This window comes from Ambystoma mexicanum, chromosome 8 (assembly GCF_040938575.1).
Source record: "Ambystoma mexicanum isolate Mex_15411 chromosome 8, UKY_AmexF1_1, whole genome shotgun sequence".
Classification (NCBI taxonomy): Eukaryota; Metazoa; Chordata; class Amphibia; order Caudata; family Ambystomatidae; genus Ambystoma; species Ambystoma mexicanum.
This window is the reverse complement of record NC_090929.1, coordinates 695,227,445-695,254,362: the sequence shown is the minus strand read 5'-3', so window position 1 is coordinate 695,254,362 and position 26,918 is coordinate 695,227,445. Positions and strand designations below refer to the sequence as shown.

The 26,918-nt window shown below is 46.8% G+C and overlaps 1 protein-coding gene across 2 annotated transcripts in view; it reads left to right on the top strand.

The window, feature by feature from the left end:
- PALD1 (phosphatase domain containing paladin 1) overlaps nt 1-26,918 on the top strand; it is a 1,254,976-nt gene that overhangs the window by 1,118,451 nt on the left and 109,607 nt on the right. The window lies entirely within an intron of this gene.

Below are 26,918 nucleotides of genomic sequence, written 5' to 3'. Positions count from 1 at the left end.
AATGAAACATCTTTTGATTTTTCACACTACCCAACATGTCAAAGTCACAACTGCACAATGTAGTATTTAATAAACACGTTTTCTATGTGGGGAAAAAGTCTAGAATGAACACTTCCCACTTTTGTTGTAACATTTGGTCCCCCTCTTGTCACCAATTCTGCCTCTTCATGCACTGGAATGCCTAAATATTGTAAAGACTTTGACAGGGGCAGTGTCTCACTTGCAGATCTCACATTTGTTTTTGGAATTGCAAAGACATTTGAAGCTGAAAGATATTTTGTGCCTAAAAATGTTCAACTCTTTCTATTTTATTTCTAAAACCGGAAAGTTCCGTTGTTTCTCAGAGGAATCCTCACAGTGTATGCTTAACTGCCCGCTGTAGCCCACATTGTAATCTATCTCATAGCAGGCCGCATGGCTTCTCCCACCGTCTGAATTTTCTCATTCAATGCACTGCTTTTCCAGCCCAATGCTGCACGAGCTGCCATGAAAAGAGAAAAGGGGATCTTTCATGATCACGCTTTGCTTTTTCACAGTAGCCATCTTAGAATCTTTTTTATTTTGTTTAATGGAAAGACTCTCGCCCGCAAGTTCTTTTGGTATCGTATGCTATGGTAATGTTCATTTGCATAGCGCCTATACACAAGGCAAGTGTTTCAAAGCGTTCAAGGAGGGGGTGGAGCAAGGGGAGAAAAATAAGTAATCCAGAGCCCTTGAATTTCTGAACGATACAAATCTGTACAGGCAAAGTAAGGGCATAAATACAATGAACAGTGTAGATAACAGCAAATAGGTCTGACACGATTCTGCAGTTTTTCCAAGAGCATACAGGCGCAACCATGCAGGAGGGGAGAAAGGGAAGAAATGATAGACCGTCTTCAGGCATGGTATGTTCCAATTGTGCAAGTGCACAGCAGGTACAGGAGAGGGGAGAGGGGACAAGTGCAGGGAGGAAAGAAGTGCGAACAGTTAGTCAGAAACTGGTAAGTATTGAGAGATGTCGTTCTCATGGGTCATTGACCAAGTGCAGGCCCAGAGGCAAGTGCTGGAGGACTGGTGAGGGTGCCAAGTACCTGTGAGACTCAGGGGTACCCCCGGCGGCCAGTCGGCATTCTGTGTGGAAAGGGAGGGCGAGAGGGATAGAGTGGCGAAAGATTAGCAGGGCAGAAGGAGAGAGAAGAGGAATTTCTTAAGGAGTTTCCAGAACTTAAGGAGATCAGGCTGAAGACGGAGGGCAGCAGGGAGGCTGTTCCAGAGGGAGGCCCCTGCTGAGGATAAAGATCTCCCTCCAAATCTCTGCTTAGAGAACCAGCTCACTCGCAGAAGGTTGGTGGTAGATGAGCGGAGGGCTCTGGAGGGACAGTATTTAGGAAGGCACTGCTGAAATATGAGTTTGGAGGTAAGGTGGAGAACAAACCTCCAGCAAAATGCTGGAGGTAATTCTGCCACCGTAACACCACCGTAACACCAAAAAACATCAATTTCAGCGTCTGTCAGTACTGCAATACTTTGCAGTTACGGTGCAATACACATAAAAAGGGCAAGTGCTGCTACTTTTTGTCTCCCTTTTTATTTGGTTAACGCTTGAGCACATTTTTACTACTTTCAATGTAATGTAAACTTGTATAGTCAAGTTGGCCATTATGTTGGCCTCCTTGCGGATGAGAATGAAAGAATAGTCGTTATTTACCACAGCAAAAGGGAACATGAATGTGTGTGCCTTCAAGGTGAATGACATAGGGCCTCATTATGAGTCCGGCAGTAGCTGTGGCGGTAAAAACGGTATGGCTGCCACCTAAGTCATTTTTTTCCAGTGCCCGGCAATGGGCAATTATCATGGCAATGCAGCCCCGGTGGACCCGGTAATTGCCCATTGCCGGGCACCGGAAAATATGACTCCCCATTTGAGTCCCATAGGACTCAATGGGGAGGACGGTAGCACCGGCACCATTGAGGATGGTGCCGGTTGCACCGTCAGTGTCTGCGGGCGGGTGCCGTTCCACCCGCCAGGTCAGACCAGGTGGGCAGGAGGGCACCCGCTCGCAGAACTCGTAGTTTGCCGGTCCGAAAAACGTTACTGGCAAGCTTACTGGTACTGTTGTTTCCGGACTGGCAACCTCGTAATGAGGCCCATAGTATCGCTACTTGGGAAGTTACAGAAATGCATTTAATAAAAAATGTTGGGGGCTGGGGGGTTGCAGGCATCTCCCTGTAAGGTCTACACTGCTGCTACCATACATTACACTCTATTCATTGTGCTGGGCATGTAATGTGGACTTGTTGCTGCGGGCTTCCAATCTGCATGCAGTGCGCACATGCTTTTGAGCACATCCCAGTTGTCAGTGTGTTCTTACTTGTAGATGGATAACATTCATAAGAAAAGTTTACTTTTCGAAGACCTTTTTTGTTCTCCTGGTGGGAAAAAAGTGCAATCCTCTCTTGGATACTTGTTCCCCCAGCAAATTGTCTTAAACTGCGCTTCGATAAATGATTCCTAGGAGACGCTTGGAGTGATGTCACCAAATAAAACAAAGTGTTGGCATTGCCTCTGGGTGCCTTTCAAGAAAGGGAGATATAACTTTCCAGGAGAATGCCTTGGTTGAGGGTGGTCGCCCTCCCTCACTCAGCAACAGTGTGTGTGGAAATAGACAAATAAATCTGGCAAAACGTCCTGGCAGGATGTTGCCATATGTTTGACTCCTAAAAGACTCTTTGATTGCCCTGAAATGGTAAAGCTTTTTTTTTAATGGCAAAGCCACTTATTAAAAATAGTTTAATTGATCTTATAAAGGCATTTACGGCAAACTAAATTGAAATTTGCTATTTCAACTACATTATTATATTTTTATTTCTAATGTATGTATTACAAAGTCTTTGGAGTTCTATTCTTAATAGTTCTGATTTGTGCGGTTGTAAAATTAGTATTTTCCATGTGTGGTGTGCTTTCCTTATTAGCTTAACATTTCACAAAAGGAAACACATGTTATTGGCTTCATCTGGGTTCAATATTAGAAACTAAGGGGTCTGTACTCCTTTTATAAGAAAGAGAGAATGCTTTGGAAATCTGGGCAAGGGCAGAGAACCGAGAGAGTTTTTAAAAACATGAACCCAAGGCCAGAAGCAATCAGGATGTTATGTGTATCCAGCTTTGTATTTTGATTTCACGAAAACATTTCAATATTGCAACTGTATTGTTGGTGACTCGTTTTGACGCCAGTTCATTGCCTACTCAAGCAGAGCTCTGGCCACTCTGATTCCCTCTGACTGTCACTTTTCTCGTCGTCAGTCGCGCTCTAGACATCCAAATTAGGAGCATATGTTGAATTGATCCGTCTGCATCATAACCTCATAATTCCAAATACAGGGGACACCGAGAACTACTGAATTCTGTTTACATTTTGATTTTAACGTATTGCGTTTTGCCTAATTCAAGCACCTTTATTGTTATCAAATCATTACTGGAAATGAATTGTAGATTGTGCACACTGTTTAGTAAAAGGGAATCGGGGGAGAATGTACAATTCCACCTAGTGAAATCCCCAGACATTGGACAGTAATTGTACACTTTAGTCTTCTAGCTGCTTTTAATTGGTATAAACAGCTCAAACAGCCACTGGTGAACCTAAGGAACACTCCAGATGAGTAACTGTTTTTAAAATCATATTCTTTGTGATTTACCCATCTAGCATGATAAGTATACATCCCCCCCCACCCCAGCACCCAAGACTGAGATGAAGTTACAGACCTAGTAACTCAGTATGAAACAAGTCATGGAAAACATGGCACTGCACCTCATAGAAGAGTGAACAATGTGTTGGGTATAAGGACGTAAGTGGGGGATGCCCTGATCCCAACCACCTGAAATTGGTATTGATGAAATGACTCGTAACAAAAGAAAACATCACTATATTTATTTAAATACAAAACTAAAATGTCATTTTCTTGCAGGGAACAACAAAAACTACTATTGTAACACTGTGCTACTCTGAGAGTGAGAACATTTTCAATGTTGGCAGATGAGGGCCGTTCCTCTCTACACCCACACAATAAAACATAGAGGAAGGCCAGCTTGGGCCACATTGTGTATGGCTCCCAAAGGTTCATAAAGAAAGTAAAACTGACCTAAGACTCCTTAGATGGAGCAAACTCTTTAACAGTATCAATAATAACCAAAACAGGATTGCACAAAGACCTGTCCTACTCAATCCCCTCTCCCCCCAACCCCACTGATGCTGGCTAAACCATTCATGCATCTCGTCATCGAAGGCATGCTTCTACAGAGTTATCGAACATCAAATATCATTTGCCTTTTCTTAATCTCTTTTACCTCAAAGTTGCTCAAAGCTGATGTACATTATTAAATACAAAAAATGTTTGTTCATCAATTTACCCAATCAAGCAAGTAAACAGTAGCGAGGGGTAAACCCTAACTACAAGCCTCAGCAAGCATCACTAAAACACAATCTGTCATTACTGCGACCCCCACTAATGCGACCTCAAAAATGCTGACTTTTTGTTTTAATTTGGACCCCTTTTACACCACATATATATATGCAGGGGAGACCCCTGCAGTCCTCCCTTGTATTATATACCATTCCCCCTCCCAAATATATATATGGTTTAAAGGGGGTCGAAGAAAAAAAAAAGTCAGCATTTTCGGCAGTCGCAGTTCTGGGGGCGCAGTAATGGTATTATTCCGTAAAACGCATGCTTATTACTAGTAGAGTAAGCAAGCGTAAAGTTTTCTATCATTGTGATGCTTAACAGGCAAGTAATACACCAAAAAAGTAAAACTCACTTGCATAATCCGTTGGACGAACAGAAGCTCTCTTCCAACTTGATAATCAGAGAAATACTCACCCGCAAAATCCATGATCGATCAAACACAGTCTCTGTGTGAAGTGCGAGGAAATTAGTTCTCACCTCTCACTGACAGTGCAGACCGATTGAGTTCAAGGTTGGATTCCTCCAGCGCTGAAGCACTGTAGTAATTGGTGTCACTATGCTTATCCACCGTGGTACTCACTTTATAGACCTCAAGAGGCGGTAGGGCCGAGTGAGCCTGACTGGCATAGGAAACTCATTTTGCATGGCATAGTCCTCCTCCCAAGACAACCACGTTTGTGCTTGGGCTTTCCGCCCGCAACACAATATCAGGAATCAAGTTTATGCTGTTTAGCCAGGTTGAGAAAGGCCAGTACAGATTGAAAATGATAACGGAATTGTTCTGCAAATACTTACTAGTGTCAAAAAAAGAATCCTCCATATTTGGAAACCAAAATTAAATCCTGAGAAAGATATTTGGATAAATGACTTGAGCGCTCTGGCAGTGTTTGAGAAAGGTATATGTGCAGATATTTTTAAACCATGCTTTTACTTTACTCTGTTTTCAAACACTGAAAAGTTGACTGAGTTAATGGGTACATAATATTTGCTTACTTTAAGTCACTCTTTTTCTGTTTCTTTCTTTTACACCCCTCTGTACACAGTGATCTTCCTCTCCCTTCCCTTTTGTAGGACAATCTTGTCTCTCATTTTGATATTCGTGTTTTTTTCTTTTATAGAAAAGGGAAACTGTTTTTAAACTAATCCCATGAAGAGTTCTGGTGGGTATTGGGTGGGCTTCAATCTGTCATTACTTGGTATTGAGGTTTAGCTTTCGTTGATGATGGAAATTGTTCTATTTGAAATTGATACAGATAATGAGTTAAAATGTCAACTGCTATTTATCCCCGATCTATTGCAATCTTCTATTACAGGGCCTACGGTAGAGGCCCTGTAGTTATGATAAAGTTGCTCAACCCATCGGAAGAGCACTTTCTGGGCGGTTTATAACTTTGCCTCGCGCCTCCTGGACCAATTCTCACAAAACTTTGCAAATTGATCCTGCAAAGTTTGGTGAGGTTTCGTCAAGGGGGGCAAAGTCATATGGGGGATCCCAACATTTGTGGTTTTTCGCTCAAGCGCAATGGAAATAAATGTTTGCTCACGCCGACAGTCCAAGCCGCTGGATGGATTTTCATAAAATTTGCGGCAGGAGCGGCGGCTTAGTCCCGAAAGCATGCTTTTGTAAATTTGGTGTGAATCTGACCAGTAGCTCTTTTTAAATTAATGATATCTGGTTTGGTCCGCCGACTCACTTTCCTGTTTGGTCTGTGGACGGGCACCCGATTGCTCCAGAGGCTGACGTGAGGTCCGCAGACATCGGACGCACACACTGGTAGGATGTTGACAAGCGTGAGGTGAGTCATATTTTTGGAAACGCCCACCATGTTGGATCTGCGGTGTAGGAAAAGTCTGGAAAACATATTTTGGGTCATATGGTGGTGGAAAGAGGGATGGGAAAGTTGGGGGAGAGGGAAAAAGATGATCTGGGGCTGTTTTTGTAGGTTGTAAAAGGCTGGGCAGGTGGCGTAGCTGTCTGCGGACACTATGTTAGTTTGCAGGCAGCGTCGTGAACAGACGGCTTGGAAAAGACATTTGAGGTTATTTGATGGCTGTACGAGGGAATATAAATGATATGGAAGTGGAATAAAGGTAATGTGGAGCTGTTTTTATAGGTAAAAAAAGAGTTTGGAAATGCTGCTAAATCCACGGTCAATTCCGGTGTCCGCGTACATCAATTCGATTGCTGGGGGGTCAGGGTGAGTTTTATTAGTTGACTGTGTATGGTACGTACTTGTTATGTAGTTAATTGTATTGTGGTGGTGGTGGTGGCTGTGGTTAGTGGACAGTTTCTGTGGGGCATTGCCATGGCCCCAAGAATATGTGCTCTGGGCACAAGCACCACAATAGTAATGTGTAGTAAATTATAGGTAATGTAGTAGCAGTATGGCCAGAATCACCATAGTAGCAATATGTGTACAGACATTTTAGTTAATGTAGTGGGAGTACAAAGGGTTTGTAATTATGGAGGAATTATGTAAATGAACTGTATATGATTGTAGGACAATTGAAATGTGTGCTCACAGAATATCTAGTTGATTATAATTGCTGTGGTTACTTAGTGTTGTAGCTTTACGAAGCTGCAATCTCTGGTTTCTTTTCTGTGGGAAAAAAACAGTACAATTGGTTATGCATGATAGTTCAAAAGCTGTAGTGGTATACAGTTTTAAATATACATTTTCTTTTTTAGACCCTCATAAACAGTACATTTTAAGTACTATGTTTGGTACAAGATTAGTGTATGACACACTGCTGCTGTTTAGTCATTACATAATCATTGGGTCATTTGAAAAAATAATCCACATTGGATTAAAAAAACCTGTTTACAGTCACGTCACTGTAAGGGGGATATATATATATTTCTGAGGCTTGTGGAATCTGCTTAGATCACATGCTGTGCATAGGCCGACATCTAGTGGAAGCTGCGGAGTATTACAGTTTGTTTTTCGAAAGTCGAAAATGGGCGTCGACACAGGCGTGCCAGTAATACTATCCCTAGTGTGACGTCCACTGTACCCAAGATCCCTCACGCGTGTAGGATCCTCAGATTGTTTTTTTCCGCCATACTGGTCGGAAGCATCTTGCGGAGTTCCCTGGCCTTAGCCATACTTTTGCTGTTATTATAATTTTAATTCTTATTCATTCCCTTCCCCACCCCAACGTCGACCCTCAACCTCGACGACGGCTGGAGAAGTCATCGACCGTCGACTGCTGCACGACGGATCTGGGCCTCGGTAGGCCGCTGGCCTCGGCCCGGGCCTAGTAGGCCGCTGGCCTCGGCCCTTACAAGTAGGGAGAGTGGGGGGTGGTACATACTCTTCACTCTTGATATATAGTTACATTTATATATATTCCTACACTTAGCAGCCCGCTGCCTTAAGGTGCGTATGGAGGGTACCCCTTTTCAATTCTGCCCCAAGTGCAATCGCAAATACCCTTGGGTCGACAGGCACGCCACGTGCAATCTCTGCTTGCCGAGGGATCACCCCGAAGCGAACTGCAGAGCGTGTAGTAGGTTTAAACCTAAGACACTTAAGGACCGTTCGACAAAGCGTTGGGCCCACCACGCCAGGCAGGAGGCCATGGCAGCGGAGGGCGCCTTCAGCGATGGCAGCGACGCCGTACTTTCGGACGGCGAGGGCATTACGGCGTCGAAAGACAGCCGACGAGCGCAGGTCCCCGACCTCGGAAGGTCGTCCGGCAAGGCGGCTATGGGGAAGACCCCCGGCGACGCAAGCGCTACACACCTAACACACACTAAACACACTAAGACCAACCGGACCTCGACGACGTCGACTTCCCGGAAAGAGGCACAAAAAGAACGGTCCGACTCGGTGTCCTCTGGGCGCTCTCGATCGAGATCGCCTCACGACGCAAGGCAATCATCCACTCTTGCCAAGAGTGCCTCGCTACACACACTAACGGAAGTTCGATCGTCGGGAGACGAAGACGACTTCCACCCCCAGGCCGCGCTCCAAGATACCGAGACCGCGGTTAACATCAGTGAGGCCCCACGCCCGAAGCACACAGATACCTCTCCAGACCCTCGACGCCAGGCGTCGAAAGTCTCTGGGGCCCCCAAGGGACAGGGAAAACATTTTTCCACGCACGGAGAAGGGGGGAAACAGCGGAAAGCACAGCCTTCCACCCCTGTAAAGCCTAAGCAGACAAGCAAACACAAGTCTACCCTTGAAAATAAATCACCTGCTAAAGTAATACCCTGTTCCAGGGAATGGTCCAGTGAAGACATAGACAGGGTTATGTCTAGGATGTCTTCCTTGGCTGATTTTTATGATAAGAACCCAGAACACTTTCTTTCATATAACCCTCAAGGGGCCACACCCTCAGGCTCCTCCGATCCTATCCCGCTAAGTAAAGAGCCCCGGGTCGAAAGACCTGAACCCTTCAAGGTTCAGCCTTACTCCACTCCATATTCTACTCCACTCCCCAGTTATCAGGGACAAGTTTTCCCTGAAGAGGACCAGGAGTTTGCATTTATGGAAGAACAAACCGGGACAGATTACTATGCAGAGGATGAGGACCTGGAGGAGGGAGAAGATGAGCAGGAAATTTACAGAGTAGATTCCCCAGTACAAAGCGAAGCCCCAGTTACTGACTCTCCAGTTGATAACCAGCCCCTCCTTAACGAGGTTCTCGCTCGAGCAGCGGAACACTTCCACATCGACACCCACGGTGTACAGGAGGAAAGGGACTTCGCGGAGGAGTTTGTAGGAGAGAGAAGACCGGTCGCCCAGACCATCCCTATCCTCAAATCCATCCAACGAAGAATAGATCCTTCCCTGGTGAATCCTAACCTCACCAGAGCTGTCAACCCCAGAATTGAAAAGATTTTCCGGGCAGCCCAGTCTGACCCTCTGTATATAAAGGGACATCTTAAACCAGATTCCCTAGTGGTGACCAACACTAGAAAGAGGGCTGGCACGCCCTTATCTTCATCAGAAGCTCCTCCCGACAAGGAGAGCAAAAAACTTTACGGGTTTGGCAGAAAGGTAGCCTCAACGTCCGCCTACCAAGCAAGGATTGCGAATTCCACCACCCTGTTGGCTAGTTACAATTGCCATCAATGGGAAGAAGTCGCGGCGCTCATTGCCTCTGCTCCAGAACCGTTAAAGGGCCAGCTGGCTCGGATCTCGGCAGAGGGGAGAGCCGTGTCTGGTTGCATTTTAAAAGCAACTTTCGACGCCGCTGACAACGCAGGGAGATTGATAGCAGAAGGTACTGTTATCAAGAGACATGCGTGGTTACGGCAGTCGGGATTCAAGACAGAAACCCAGGCTTCTTTAATAGACAAGCCAGTGGAACCCGACCTATTGTTTGGGAAAGCGGTCGAAGACGCACTTAAAAATGCCAAAGATGAATATGAGACTCTCAAATCCCTTGGCCAGCTTACCAACAAACCCCCTAACCAGAGGGGGAACAATAATTTTCGTCGCCCACGCGGCCAAAATTCACAAAGAGGCAACTATGCCCAGGGACAAGGTACACAATGGAATAACAACCAGCAGTCTACCCAGAGTTACGGCAGGGGTAACAAGAGAGGTCGTGGAAGAGGCAGAGGCAGCCCCAACAAGGGCGGGGGCACGCCTCCACCAAAACAGTGACACTCAGTTCAGGGTCCCTTGCCACGCAACCCCAGTAGGGGGACGCATTTCCACCTTCACCCAGGCTTGGGAAGGGATCACCTCAGACAGATGGGTGCTGTCAACAGTATCCGCAGGATATTGTATAGAACTACTGCAGCGTCCCCGGAATCATCCTCCACGACAAAGAGTGCACTCCCTAGAGCATCAAAGGATCCTTCTCGAGGAGATCGCCATTCTGCTAGAAAAGGACGCGATAGAACTCGTCCCAGGACACCAGGTAAACAAGGGTATCTATTCAACTTACTTCCTTGTGCCAAAGAAAGATTTGACAATGCGCCCAGTATTGGACTTACGGCCTGCCAACAAATATGTCAAGCCCCAAAAATTCCGTATGACCACGCTACAAGAGGTAATCCCCCTCCTAAAAAAGGGGGATTACATGGCAACCTTGGATATGAAAGATGCTTATTTTCATATTTCCATGCTCCCAGCGCACAAAAAGTACTTGCGCTTCAAGGTGGACAGTCGCCACTACCAATTCAAGGTACTGCCCTTCGGGATAGCTTCAGCACCAAGGGTATTCACCAAGGTACTGGCGGTGGCGGCTGCACACCTACGCAGGGAAGCAATCCCGGTGTACCCTTATCTGGACGACTGGCTCATAACGGGGGAAACCCCAGGAATTTGCAGGTCAAACATTCAGAGGACTATCGACCTCCTCCACGAATTAGGCTTCTCCATCAACGAGAAAAAGTCAAGTCTGGTGCCAAGCACCTCAAAACAGTTTCTAGGAGCTATCCTAGATACTCAGAAAGGATTGACCTTCCCTTCGGAAGAGAGAATTCGGAATATACTTCTGCAAATTCCGCATTATCAGTCAGGTCAACAGATAACAGTACGCAAAGCTATGCGGTTACTGGGCATGATGGCGTCATGCATTTACCTGGTCCCCCACGCGCGTCTGCGCATGCGTCCCAGGCAAGTGGTCATTGGGACGATCTAGTGGTCGTTTCGCCAACACTCGTACAGAGCCTACACTGGTGGACAAGAGAGAATCTCGCAAAGGGGAAACCCTTTTACGATCCCGAAGTACAAGCCGTGGTGACTACAGATGCATGCCTGACTGGGTGGGGAGCTCACCATCTCCACCACACAGCTCAGGGTCTCTGGTCTCACTCAGTAGCCAAGAACCACATCAATCTGCTAGAGCTTCTGGCAGTATTCCGAGCGCTAAGGGCGTTCGAGCCCCATCTACTGAACTTGTCGGTGCAGATCAGGACGGACAGCACGACAGCCATGTTCTATCTGAACAAGCAAGGGGGGACTCGTTCGCCAAATCTGTCCAAGCTTGCCCAGAAAATATGGATATGGGCACTCAGACGGAACATCTTCCTGTCATCGCAACATGTTCCAGGGGAGCTCAATTCCCTAGCGGATGCTCTAAGCAGAAACTCCCTCCCAGAAGAACACGAATGGGTCCTTCACAGAGACGTAGTAGAAGATCTCTTCTCTCAGTGGGGTTTCCCCACTATAGACCTATTCGCCACAAGCGAAAACAAACAATGCCCAGGATTTGCATCCAGGTTCCCCCAGCCGGACTCCCAAGGGAATGCCCTGTGGATGAACTGGTCAGGGATGTTTGCGTACGTTTTTCCACCAACTCCTCTCATCAGGAAGGTGGTGTACAAGATGAACAAGGAATCTATGACGCTCATCCTAGTTGCTCCCATGTGGGCGAGACAACCATGGTTTCCACACCTACGCAGGATGGCGGTGTGCGAACCCATCAGACTCCCAGCCTGGTACAACCTACTGTCCCAGCAACAGGGTCAAACAGTGCATCAGGAACCCAACTCTATGAACCTAGCAGCATGGCTCCTGAAGTCATAGAGTTTGGACATCTCAAATTACCACAGAGGTGTATGGACATTCTAAAGGAGTCCAGGAAACCAAATACAAGGCACTGTTACTTTGATAAGTGGAAAAGATTCGTTATCTGGTGCCAGAATAAACAAATCAACCCGGTTGATTGCACTCCTTCCAACGTTGTGACATACATGCTCCACCTGCTGGATGCAGGGTTGGTTTTTAACTCGCTGAAAGTACACCTGGCAGCCCTCTCGGCTTACACCACATCCCATAACAAGGTCTCGTGGTGGAAAGTACCAGTGGTTAAAGCCTTCATGGAAGGAGTAAAGAGACTTCACCCTCCTATTTCGAACCCACCGCCAGGATGGGACCTCAACGTGGTGCTAGCTAAGCTCATGGGACCCCCATTCGAACCCATGCATAAAAGTAGTCTCAAACACCTGACTTATAAAACGGCCTTCTTAGTAGCCATTACCTCCATAAGAAGGGTCAGTGAAATTCAGGCTCTGTCAGTGCAGGATCCTTTCTTTACTATCCACAAGGACAAACTGGTTTTACGCACACACCCTAGGTTCTCACCTAAATTCATATCCAAGTTCCATGTAAACCAGTCCATCGAGCTTCCGGCTTTCTTCCAGAACCCGCAAAGCTCGGCTGAGGTGAAACTACACACCCTAGATGTGCGTAGGGCGGTCCTATACTATGTAAATAAAACCAGACCGCTAAGGAAAACAGATCAACTGTTTGTCTCCGTAGCTACAGGCAGAGAGGGGGATCGCGTCTCTAAGGGCGCTATCTCGAAGTGGATTATCAACTGTATACAGCTGTGTTACTCTCTTTCTTACAAGACTCTGCCTTTTACGCCAAGGGCCCACTCTACTAGAGGCATTGGTGCCACTCTGGCTTTCATTGCAAATGTTCCCCTCGACACCATTTGCAAAGCGGCTACTTGGAGCTCTATTCACACTTTTACTCAGCATTACTGCATTGACACTCATTCCAAGACAGATACACAAGTGGGACAAGCGGTTCTAAGACACCTGTTTGCTCATGACCCTTCTCACATCCCACCTCCTTCTTCTGGTACTGCTCGCTAATCTATGCACAGCATGTGATCTAAGCAGATTCCACAAGCCTCAGAAGGGATACATTACTCACCGTAATCGTATTTCTGATGCTTGTATCTGCTTAGATTCACATGCGACCCACCCTTCCTCCCCTCCGAGAGAAGGCGCATGATTGCTTGTAGTCTTACCTTTTCTGTCTATCTGCTTGGATTATCTGTACTCACGCTACTCCTCATGCTTCCTCATGTCAGAAAAAATACAATCTGAGGATCCTACACGCGTGAGGGATCTTGGGTACAGTGGACGTCACACTAGGGATAGTATTACTGGCACGCCTGTGTCGACGCCCATTTTCGACTTTCGAAAAACAAACTGTAATACTCCGCAGCTTCCACTAGATGTCGGCCTATGCACAGCATGTGAATCTAAGCAGATACAAGCATCAGAAATACGATTACGGTGAGTAATGTATCCCATATATAGAAAGAGAGAGAGAGGAATTAATAATAACTTACATACAGTGATATAACACCATGAAACATTCTGACTTAAAAAAACCTATGAAATTGACAGAAAAAACGTTGTTAAAGGGATGTTACGGTTAAGATGGATCCCACACTTTGGACTCCTCTCCTCCAGTAGTTAGCCAGTGGCGTCCCACCTAAGCTTCTGAAATGCAGATGCAAAAGATTTGTAGAAGATTGTTAAGTGGCAACGGTGTGTGGAAACGTAATATGGTCATAGGGTTATATGTACAGTTTTTGGAAGTGATTGGTGGGTGGATGTCTGACTGTTTGAAAGGAGGCATTGAGGCAGTGTTACAAATATAAAATAAAAAAAGGGTAGAAGGGCTGACCTGTGCGATGGTGTGCACGTGCCATGCGGGTCTTTTAATGATCCATGGTCGGGAAAAGGAAATGTGGAGACCGTGGATAGTTATAAAAGTCCATCGATTATGGTCCTTATTCGATGCAAGAGAAAAGTATTTGTGACAGAAAATTATTTCTGTCCTTTTATATTTTTCTCTAGTGTACAATTGTACATTAGATCCCTGGGTGGGGGAGACAGCCAATCAGGTGCCTAGGAATGTGGGCTTGAACCACAGGTACAAGCCTGCATTACAAGCCACCTGACGTCCGGCTCACACCGCTGCCATCTCTCCCCCACCCACCGTTCGTTACATTTTCTTTTTCACCCCCATCCCACCTACTTACCTTATTTCCGTGGCAGCAGGTGCCGCCGCCGCCTTCACTCCTTCTCTTTGCTTCCTGCAAGCCGCCATGGAAAGGGAAGAGGGGCTTCGTATGGAAAGTAAGGAAGAAAGAAACGACAGCACCAAAAAATTACAATAACATTAGAGTTAATCATCATGTACACAAATTAATTGTGTGTGAGGAGTGCTTATTGCCCCATGTATGTGCACTATGAGCTTAGATTAAACTCTAAGGAAAGTGCTTTAAGAGCATATGAAAAGGTTAATCTATAGATATATAGCAGCTTTTAAATCTGACAAATTCTCATTGGTATTAAAAACTAAAAACTAGCCTAATCATGTCAGTAAACAAAAACAAGTGGCCCAGATATGTGATGCCATCAATGACATTTGTGAAGCCATCTTTCATGTCCTGGGTGAAAGTCTTAGCAGTGCACAGTGGTGGCGTGAGTTATGGTTGCTTAGCTTACCATAACTGGCGAATTTCTGAGGTGTAAAGACCGGAGGGGGATCTGCACTTCCGCTCTCTCTATATGGTAGAGGGGAGGCACAGAGACCCCTGCCAAGATTCTCTATTACGGTAGCAATGGACGCACAATCAAGGCCTAGCTTCTCAGGAGGTGATGCGAGCTGGTTCTTAAGTACAGTGTAGTCCCCAAGCACCCACAAAGGAATGTCCACACACTGTATCGGTTACAACACAGTTTTTATATAATTAATGTTCAAAGGTATATACAATATCACGATAACTCACTTTGTACTCTGAAAATAAGCAATGGTAAATATGTAAAGTTTCTAAAGTGGTACTACTAACGTTATTAGATCTCATTAAAGTGTATACGGTCAGAATGACACACAGATCTGAATAAGGAGGAAACCAGCAGTAGAGAGAGGAAGGAAAGCAAGATGGTTGAACAATTGGCAGAATACTGGCCCCTACCACTAGACACAGTTCTGTGTGGAGATCCCCCCCAGCTGGGCAACCTGTAGAAGAAAGATACCAGCCCTGTCCATATATTGTTCCCACTAGACTTTCCAATAGTTCTGCAACCCCAAAGTACCTTGCCATTGTAGCGTTCCGCGTTGGGAATCGCCAGCCGTTCTTGAGTGTCCTCCCTTTCGGGCAGGAGTCACGGGTCGTCGAACTACCGACGGAGAACAGGTCGAGCTACAACGGTGAAGTGGCTGCTTCATTCCTAGCAGTGCTCGTTGACGGGGAAGCGTAAACGTCCTGCCAGGAAGAGGCATGCGGGGCACCTCGGTGTCGATAGTTCTGGACCACAAAGAGTTGAAGAACTGTAGCCCAGCAAGGGCATCGAGTCGTCAGTGTCTCTGTGGTCTTTGGGTGGCTGGAAACCCACCGATGGATGCTCCTCGGCGCGTCGACGGTCAGGCCTTCTCCAGCAGGATACAGCAGTGACGATGCGGGCGAGAGCGTCCTTGGATCAATGAAGTTCTTACCCAACAGGAGCATGGCGGCTCCAGTCAGGGACGGCGGTCGTCAACAGTGGTGGACAACAGTCCGGGCGCTTCTCCTTGGAGTTCCGCAGCAATCCCTGTATCGGGTCGGCAGCCTGTCGAAGGTCTGTCTACCAGGGAGCTTAGGCAAAGATCCGCAGTGCACGATGGTCTCTCGTAGCCCACGAAGAGGGTGCCTTACCAGGTCCTCTCTGGGTCAGTTCTTGAAGCACAGCAGCTTTCAAATTGCGAAAGAGAGCAACAGCAATTCTTCTCGTCCAGCAGGGTTTCAAGATCAAGCTTCAGTTACTCCAGTTACTCGTCGTAGTGGACTTCAGCTTCTGAACACGATTCCTAGCAGTGAGAGGTCCCCAGATATACTGTTGATCTCCCATTCATTCCGCTGGGTCACACTCAAGCATCCAATCCTGACTACGGTCATTCATTCATGCAGGCAGGCAGCCAATCAGGCACACGGGGCATTCAGGCCATTCAGGCCATTCACTTCTCTCTAGACACTCACAACAAGTTATGTGTATTGGGACATGTACCGAGCCATTCAACACTCCAAGCTGCATTCATACTGGTTTCGGGCAGGGCTGTCTCAACCATTATGTCAACCACCAGATACTAGATGGCCACAACATAGAATGCATATTCATCACACACTCCATTCACCCAGGTCCCACCCACAGGCGTACCCCCAACATACGGTCGTTGAGAAGGCTCCAGCCTGTCTGGTCGGCACTTCCCCCACACTACCATATATGGAACTTCCACCCAACAGCCAGTCAGGGGGAAGGGACAGAGGCAGGGCTTCCGGGGACTTCGGGAAGATCGAGGTAACAGGTGATGGAAGGCAAGAGGCCATGGGGGCCATTTTGTCTCCATCTGGAATCTACCGATTCCAAATGACAGGGCCTGGGCATCCCAAAATGGAGGACGCTCAGGGCACCAGGCATTTCAGCACAGAGCTGCCACCAGCCTGTATCCTGCTCTGTGGGTCGCACACAGGTGCCCAAAAACATACACTAGGGGCACAGGGTTGCACCCCTACCCATGGGTGCCATAAGGGTATCCCATGGGTCTGTTCACCAAACCAAAAGAGAGAGAGCTGCACCGCCAGGAGTCCCACGTGAACTCTTGCGCAGAAAACACGACAGAACACACAATAAAAAGCAGTGAAGGACAAGGATACGGAGGCCCTGTCCATCCGATGCATTTCCAGCATCACATGAGGTTTTTCGGTTTTACTTGTAACCATAACGTCCCTTTAACAAAGATTTTTTAGTGAATTTCATAGGTTTTTAATAGTGCAAGTTAACCATAACGTCCCTTTAAAAAAGTTTTTTCAGTTAATATATATATATATATATATTTCTGATGTTTGTTAATCTGCTTAGAATCACATGCTGTGCATAGGTCCGACATCCAGTGGTCACTGCGGAGTATTGCATTTTGTTTTTCGTAGTCGAAAAGGGGACGTTGACAAGGCGTGTCTGTAACACTATCCCTATAGTGACGTGCGTTGTACCCACAATCCCTCACGCGTCGAGGTCCCTCAGATTGTTTTATTCCGCCCAGCTACTGGTCGCCTTTATGCGGAGCTCCTCGAGAGACATTGCCAAATAGTTTCTTCGACCTTTGGTCGTTTGTTATTAATATCAATAACGTAGATCCCTCCCTCGACGCAGAGCCGTTTCTCCGCCGAGCAAGATCTTCGACGGAAGGACGAGCGGAGGAGATCCTTCGGCGCTGCCGAACACGTGGCCTGGCCTCGCCGGCCATACACAGTAGGGAGAGTGGGGCTTTGTGGTCTTTCTTCTTTTCTTTAAGAATGCCTTTCTCTTTCCCCTCCCTCTCTTTCGAGGTCGTAGTGACACTTATTACCCTCAGCTATGAAGAGGACGCCATTTAGGTTTTGCCCGCTTTGCAAGGGTAAATATACCTGGAAGGATAAGCACAAACGGTGCAACCGTTGCTTACCCCTCGATCGCCAGGAGGACGCAGGGTCACAAGGTGGGCGGCCTACGACATGTCTAGGCCTGACTCCTCGCCCGCTGCCGCCGCCGGCGAGTGTGACGAGGACAGTGACTACACGGCCCCCGTAACGGAGGCTGTAGACCTCTCAAAGGAGCGTTCACGCTCCTCCTCGTCTGTCCCCGGCCCCGACAAGCCCGGCTCACGCCCAGTTTATGGGGATGAACACCCCGGCAACAAGGACGCACACAGAAAAACACCAAAGCACATAACCCCAGGCACACATTCGTCGAAGACGAAGACAGCCATAGCGCCAACGGGGACGCCGGGCCCACCGACGTCTTCCACCGACCGTAAGGGTCGTCAGCCCTCCCCGCTTCCGCAACAGGCGACTGGGCACTCTAAAAATAAGGGCGCTAACACCAAAATTTCCGGCGATGCGCATCGCAAGAGCGCTCACGTTGCCAACAAGAACTCGACGACCAAGGACTCGACGACCAAGGACTCGACGACCAAGGACTCGACGGGCAAGGACTCGACGAGCAAAGGCTCGACGTTTCATAGCGCGATGGCGACCGATCCCTCGGAAGAGAGTATGATCGCCGAAAGCCTCGCGCGCATAGCATCTAAGGACTGCCAAAGACGTACGGCGAGTGCAACGCCGAAAACTGCGCACAAGGCCAAAGATACGCCGAAGGCGCCGGAAAACGGATCAGGCCTGTTCCCGACACCGACAGAAGGCCCTAGCCAGCAAGAAGGATACTCAGAAGGCGAAGGCTCTCTTTCTTCGACGTTATGGGACAGAACCAGACTATTACAGGAGGAGGAAACCCCCTTTTCTTTCCCAGACCGTCCTGGACGACCTCAGTGGACCTTTGAAAGGTTCCAGACCTGTATGGACAAACTAGATAGGTTCATGTCCGTCCCAGAAGACAGGGCACCCAAGAGACCAAGGGAGGCACCCCTGGAGAGTCCAAGGGCTAAATACCAGAAGTTTTATAGCCCCATACGGGAGGACATAAACTCCTACAATCCCACTGAGTAAGACACCTTCTTCCAAGAGGAAGATGAGTTCACCTATGTTGAGGACCAACAAGAAGAGGAAGGTTTTCACGAGGAAACTAACCTATGTGAGGAAGGATTCCAGGAAGACACAGGCGAGGGCGACCCAAATCCCTGGCAGTCACCGGCTAGGTCGACTGACACAGGCAGTAGCAGTATAGTCATCAGGTCTACTGAAACTACACCAGTCAGGAACCCTTCGCCTGTCGATGATCAACCCACCTTCAATGCACTGCTGAAGAAGGCAGCAGCACATTTCAAGTTCGAAACTGGGGAGGTCACCCCAGACACCGACTTTGTGGAGAGGATTATCAAAGAAAAACCCCCCACTAGCTAGGTTATACCCATCCTCGCCTCAGTTAAGAGACGTATTACATCTTCTCTTTCCACTCCGGCATTGGTGAGAGGGGTCAATCCAAGGATTGAGAAACTGTTCTCTCCCTCTCAATCAGACCCATTATATATTAAGGGTCACTCAATCCCGGACTCCCTGGTGGTGACCAACACCAGGAAAAGGGCAGGAGTCCCACTATCTACTAGCGAGGCACTCCCAGATAAAGAGGGGAAGAAGCTGTATGCCCTAGCCAAGAGAATCACCACCTCTGCAGTATTCTCTACCAGAATCGCCAATAATAATACCCTATTGGCAAGCTATGCCGATGCTCAATGGGCTAAGCTCAGACAGGACATCGAAGAAGCTCCCGAACCCCTAAGGACTTGTTTACTGGATACAGTTAACGAGGGCTCTCTGGTCAATCAAAGCAACGTCAAGAATACCCTCGATGCAGCAGAGACGGCTTGCCGCACTTTGGTACAAGGAATTTTACTGAAGCGTCACGCCTGGCTTTGCAATTCCGGATTTAAGGCGGAAACACAAGCGTCCCTTATTAATAAACCCATAGAGGAGTCCAACCTCTTTGGGAGAGCAGTGGATGACGCGCTGGAGAACGCAAAGAAAGAATTTGATACAATAAAGACCTTAGACCAAATTTCAAAACCCCCTTATAGGCGGGGATTTGGTAATAAGCGCTTTTTTCGTGGACAACGCCAGCAAAAAAACCACCAACAACAACAGTACCCTGCCAGCAACTACCAGAGTAATAGCGGCTAGTATAATCAAAGGGGTCACCGTCGTGGCAAGGGGAGAGGCCGGGGTTCCACCCCCAGAGGCTCCCAAGCCAACAACACCACCAAGTGACGCGAAGATTCACGTCCCCTCCCATGCAACGCCGGTCGGGGGCCAGTTAACATCCTTTCTTCCAGCATGGGAGGGAATAACATCAGACCGCTGGGTACTTTCCACCGTAGCCTGTGGCTACTGTATAGTGTTCAACAGTTCCCCAACATACAGACCCCCGAGGGGACGCCGCATGACACCAGAACACCTTGCCATCCTTCTCCAAGAAGTGGACCAACTGCTGGAAAAAGGAGCTATCTCAGGTAATGGAAGGTATTTATTCAGTGTACTTCCTTGTACCCAAAAAAAGGATCTAACCATGCGCCCTGTATTAGATCTGCGCCCAGCGAACAAGTTTGTCAAACCCTAAAAGTTTCGTATGGTGACCTTACAGGAAGCACTGCTATCACAGGGAGATTACATGACAACACTGGACATGAAAGATGCATACTTTCATATTTTAATGTTGCCAGCACACAGAAAATACCTCAGGTTTATGATAGAGGGCAAACACTACCAGTTCAGAGTGCTACCCTTCGCCATAGCATCTGCACCAAGGGTATTGACGAAAGTACTGGCAGTGGCAGCGGCCCACCTGTGCAGGTTATCCATCCCAGTATAACCTTGCCTCGACGACTGGCTCATAACAGGGGATTCTTACGAGACATGCTTCTCAAACACCCAAAAGACTGTAGACCTTTTGTTCCAACTGGGCTTCTCCATCAACGAGAAGAAGTCCAGCTTAGATCCCAGCCAAGTCAAACAATTCCTTGGGGCTCTAATTCGAACAAAGGACGGCCTTGTCTTCCCCTCCAACGAGAGTGTCCAAAACATGCTGTTTCAGATCCCCCAATATGTGGCAGGTCGAGAGGTGACGGTGCGCAAAGCGATTGCTAGGAACGATGGCGTTGTGTATTTATTTGGTACCTCACGTGCGCCTGCGCCCAATGCAAGAGTGGCTCAACAGCCAGTGGTGTCAGGCCAGCGGACAATGGGACGATCTAGTGGTGGTCTCGCAAGCCTTGGTTCTCTCGCTACGGTGGTGGACAAAGGAAAACCTGATAATAGGGAAACCGTTTGCCACACCCGCGGTGGAGGCCACTCTAACCACGGACGCATCCCTCACAGGATGGGGGGCTCACCTATCCCATCAAACTGCTCACGGAGTGTGGACTCCGACCTTAGCATCCAAGCACATAAACCTAATGGAGCTACTGGCGGTGTTCAAAGCACTAAAAGCCTTCCAGGAACACCTACAAGGGAAGACAGTGATGTTCCTTACAGACAGCACCACAGCCATGTACTACATCAACAAGCAGGGGGGCACCCACTCTCCAGGACTGTCCAAGCTGTCCCAGAATATATGGAAGTGGGCTCTCAGACACAACATGTTCCTACTGTCACAACATGTACCAGGGGAACTCAATCTGCTAGCAGACGAACTCAGCAGAGACTTCCCCCTGCCCGAAGAGTACGAATGGCAATTGCACGAAGACTTCCTCTTAGACGTCTTCACGCAATGGGGATTCCCGGAAATAGACCTGTTCGCAACTCTGGAGAACTCACAATGCCAAAGTTACGCCTCCAGGTACCCCCAAAACCAGTCCAAGGGTAACGGTCTGTCGATTCAATGGTCAGGGAAATTTGTTTACGCCTTTCGCCCGACTCACCTTCTCAACAAAGTGGTGCACAAGATGCACCAGGAGCAGGTTACCATGATACTAGTGGCCCCTATGTGGGCCCGGCAGCCATGGTTCGCTCACTTGATGGAGATGTCCCTATCTCCCCCAGTGAAACTTCCCTGCCCGTACAACATGCTGTCACAGGACAAGGGCAGGACACTGCATCCATGCCCTCAGACCATGAACTTAGCAGCCTGGCTCCTGAGATCATAGAATTTGGACATCTACAACTCCCGCAGAGATGTATGGACATCCTCAGGGAAGCCAGAAAACCTAATACTCGCCACTGCTATTCTAGCAAGTGGAAAATATTTGTCATCTGGTGTAGAGGTAAGAGCATCAACCCGGTTGACTGCTCTCCCACAAACATTGTTCTGTACTTGACCCATTTACTGGATTCAGGTCTAGTGTTCAATTCCATCAAAGTCCACCTGGCGGCACTTTCTGCATACACCACTTCCCAACTTAAAGTGTTGTGGTGGAAGATACCAGTTATCAAGGCCTTCATGGAGGGGTAAAGAGAATACACCCTCCGATAGCTAACCCAGCTCCCGGATTGGAACTTAAATGTGGTACTTTCTAGACTCATGGGCCCTCCTTTTGAACCCATGCACAAGGCAACTCTTAAAGACCTCACTCTTAAGACTGCTTTCCTAATAGCTATCACCTCCATTAGGAGAGTAAGTGAACTACAGGCTCTTTCTGTTCTAGACCCCTTCGTAACAGTTCACAAGGATAAGGTGGTTCTACGCACACACCCAAGGTTTGCACCAAAATTCATCTCGAAATTCCATGTAAACCAGTCAATAGAACTAACAACGATCTTTCAAAACCTTTCCAGCTTGGGAGAAAAAAGTCTGCATACACTAGATGTATGCAGAGCTGTCATGTTCTACATGGAAAGAACCAGACCACTGAGAAAGACTAATCAGTTCTTTGTCTCGGTGGCAGCAGGAAGAGAAGGAGATGCAGTCTCAAAGTCCACTATATCTAGATGGATTGTTCAATGCATCACTCTCTGTTACACTCTTGCTAAGAGAGAACTACCCTTCAAGCCAAGAGCACATTCCACTCGAGGCACTGGGGCTTCCATAGCGTTCATTGCAAATGTTCCCCTTGAGTCCATCTGCAAAGCGGCTACCTGGAGTTCTGTGCACACCTTTACAAAACACTACTGTCTAGATGCACACTCTAGATCTGCCTCCCAGGTGGGACAGGCAGTATTAAGACATCTTTTCTCTACTGTTCCTTCTCATAACCCACCGCCAACTCCGGGTACTGCTCGCTAGTCTATGCACAGCATGTGATTCTAAGCAGATTAACAAACATCAGAAGACAATGCATTACTTACCGTAAAAGCATTTCTGATGGTTGGATCTGCTTAGATTCACATGCGCCCACCCTTCCTCCCCGCTCGGATGGAAGGAACATAGACATCTTTCTACATCTCTCTCTTTTCTGTACTCACTCACGTATAGAAGGCTCTCTCAGGGCAGAAAAAATACAAACAGAGGGACCTCGACGCGTGAGGGATTGTGGGTACAACACACGTCACTATAGGGATAGTGTTACAGACACGCCTTGTCGACGTCCCCTTTTCGACTATGAAAAACAAAATGCAATACTCCGCAGTGACCACTGGATGTCGGACCTATGCACAGCATGTGAATCTAAGCAGATACAACCATCAGAAATGCTTTTACGGTAAGTAATGCATTGTCATATTGTGTCACTAACCTTGGTACCTCCCTTAAATGCCTATTACTTAACTAACTCAACAGAATGTTAAATAGGAAACAAAACATATTTCATTCCTGCTGGTGTCTAGTACTGGGTTTAATGTTTGCAGTGAAAGAGTCTTAACATTTGAACACATTTAATTGAATGTTGTCCTGTTTGTGTGGCTGTTCAGATTAAGGATGTTACTAATGATTAACCTCATTAAGCTAAAAGGGTAATTTGACGTTCACTTCATTGAATCTGAGAAAAGCTATCTCGTAGGTTGAACACATAATTCAAATGACGGGTACTTTGTGCACTTTATCATAAGGTCATTTACAGAAGCTACATTGGGCCTCATTCTGACCCTGCTGGTATCTTGGCGATAGAGCTGCCAGGATACTGGCAAATACTTGGCAAATGTACATACCGTTTCGGTCGAGCAGCATTGCAACTGGATTCCGAGTGCTGGAGTGACGGTGTAAATCCATGGGACTCCATGAGGGGATTTGCCGTGATTACCGGCAATAATGATGCCAGTGCCAGTAATTACGTCTTTTCATGTCGGTAGGGCACATAACTTCCAGCTTTTAGCCAGAGGTAACCCAGGTGCCCCACTGGCATTCCCGTAGTCGTCCGGTAAAGTGCTGGTATGCACTGAAAACTTGGTTATTTAACAAATATTAACCTCAACTAGTCCTACTCCACCTTAGTACTAGAATGCCTCTGGTTTACCGCCTTTCTTTGAACCTAAACAGTAAATGTAGTCCCTACGGCTCGCATGCACCTCTAGATCTGAAAGTAGTGTTTTAAACAAAATGTGACCTGCTACCGTGACCATTTGTAACTGAGCATAAGAAATATGATCACATGATTTATTTGTAATTCAGTATAATAAATGTACTATGTGATGGTAACTGTAACCCTGTATAAAAATGCTACAATTTATTGAAATTTTCGCCGTGATACCCGCGGGTCTGGGCGAGTAACAAATGTAATAAATAAATAAATAAAATAAATGAATACCGGCACTTGTTTACTGGACCGCCGACTTAGAATGTGGCCTGTTGTGTTTTCAGTTTGATCGTATTTTAGAAAAAAAAATCTGTGTTAACATCGTGCATTATCAAGGAGAAATCTGCAAAATTTCAAGTAGATATAGTAGACGTTTTTCGTCTGTACCATGACTTCCTAAAAGCACTTGGCAACACAGCAAGGGTGCATTTATTTCAAATGTTAATCCACGCAGGAATATTAATGCCACTCCCCACCCTGGCTTCCGCAAGCTTTATCTGAAGCCTCACAGAACTAATATTGCACTAGACGGGTAGGCTGTCTCTAAATGTTATAACAAAGATTTATCGCTCACCCTGTGTCCTAAAACATGTTTCTGGGAGTTGCAGAGAACATGCTTTCCCAGCGCACGTAAATCATGAATTATATTGCACTGGTCAGAGTGTTCTCAAGCAGATTACAATTATGAAATGTACTTGCCAACAGGACCTTGAAAAGATAATTGCCACAGGTTGCAAAGGTGGTGGTGGTGTTGATGGGACGAACGCTGATTGTGAATGATACCAATAGACCCTACCAGTAGCAAGTCTAATATATGCATGAGGGCTGAGTGCTTGATAAATGAATTGGGTGAAAGTTATTAGCACCCAGAATAGCAGCACCAGCCAATCGGGGCGCTTGAAACGTGGACTTTATAAGCCATAAAAGCTTTCATTCTGGGCTGGCTTTCGGGCACATACTCTCACTCCACTCTTGATGCCAGGCCTTGTGCGGGGAGTACGTACTAGATGGTAATGGTTCTAAAACATTTAGTAATGGCCTGAGTGAGTGTGTATAACCTAAGTCAACCACTAGAAATAGGAACATGCTGCTCAGTGTTAAACAAATCTTGATCATCATAAAACTTTATTTCGATCCGACAGATCATAGAAGTCGCATACACAAATTCATCAATAGTAATTGGTGGCATTTGCTGGCACATTACAGAAAAAATCTGCCAATCCTTCATAACGAGTTAAATAAATTCATCATCATAAAGCAACTTATGTAGACTGTTCATCATCCAGAGGTTATTATAAATAGTAATGGCTGCTGCTGATTGGCTGCCCTGGCAGGTTAGTTGCTCTCTGGAATATTTCACCTGTAAGACTTTGAGGACATTATTGCATGGTAACTTGCATACAATAGTAGATCTATTGAACGAAAAGCGCAGATAGAATCATGGTAAAGCAAACTGAGCACCGTCAGTATTTCAATGTGGTTTTAAACCAGACAATAGCTTACATTTCAAAGGAAATAGATGCGCTTTAAGTTTATATGTGGCCCAATTTGAAGAGAGTGTAAGTATGGTATTGATGTATGATTTAAGGAAGCAAAATCATTGTGGAGAAAAGACCCTTAAACTTCTAAATGGTTGGACTGTAATTGTAATTGGTTATTTATTATGCCCTTAATACCCAGAGGTTTCAACACACTTACCCTGGGCTAAGTGGGGATCAAACCTGTGTGTTGCTCACGCCGTCTGGCTTCCAATGCGAGCACGTAGCCCCTGAGCTATCCCCCCCAGCCCTGGACTGGAGATGTTGTATAGCCCATGGCATCCTCTCTTTAACAGAGTAACAATGTGTGGGGTACATGAAGTATGTGTAGAGGACCAGGCTCAATTAAACCAAAATGTTTCTTTTTTAGCAAAGTCCTGTTTTAACAAGAAACTACTTAAAATATTGAATGAAAAGGTAGAATGCTGAAGAAGTCACATGACAAATCAATGACCACTTACATTTGTGACCTTCAACATGCAGAATAAACAAGAGTATTCACAGCCAGGGGGTGAATGCAAGCAGAATAAAGGTGTTGCAGACAGGAGGAGTATTGATGGTTAGGGTTTTGGGAAGGGTAAGGGTGGAGTACAGCGAGATTTACGAATTTACGAAGGTGGTTTTAGACCTTTAGAAAAAAATACAGGTAAGCAGGTTTGTGGTTAGTTGAACCATTTGGCCTCATTACAAGTTTTGCGGTAGCCTTACCAGTAAAAAAGGCAGGCTGCCGCCAGACTTGCGATTTTTTTCCGGCACCCACAATGGGCAATTACCAGGTCATTATGGCCCCGCTGGCCCTGGTAATTGCCCTTTCGTGGGCGCCGGAAAAAAATGCTCCCCATAGGGCTCAATGGGAATGGGGAGGTCGGATGCACCGGCACCATTCAGAATGGTGCCGGTGCATCCGACGTGCTCTGCTCGTGGGTGCCGGTACGCCCCCGCCAGGTCAGACCTGTAGGGCCGGAAGGCACCGACGAGCAGAACTTGTAGTTTGCCGGTCGAGTAACAACGGTACCAGCAAGCTTACTGGTACCGTTGTTACTGGACCAGCAAACTTATAATGAGGCCCATTGTGTTTAAAAAAAATCATTAAACGTTCATGTACATTTTCAGTTTTGTTGCAAGTCTAATACAATAGAGCTCAAGTCACTCATTAGATAGCCATCTTTTTTCATTAGCAGCTTTCCCTTCTCCACCTGTTAACATTCACGAGATATTCACATATCGATGTTTAAATGGCGGTTATTTTCACCTACCAAGTGAGTGGAATGGCCCTGTATCACCTGGTTTGAGATGGTTTTATTTCTCT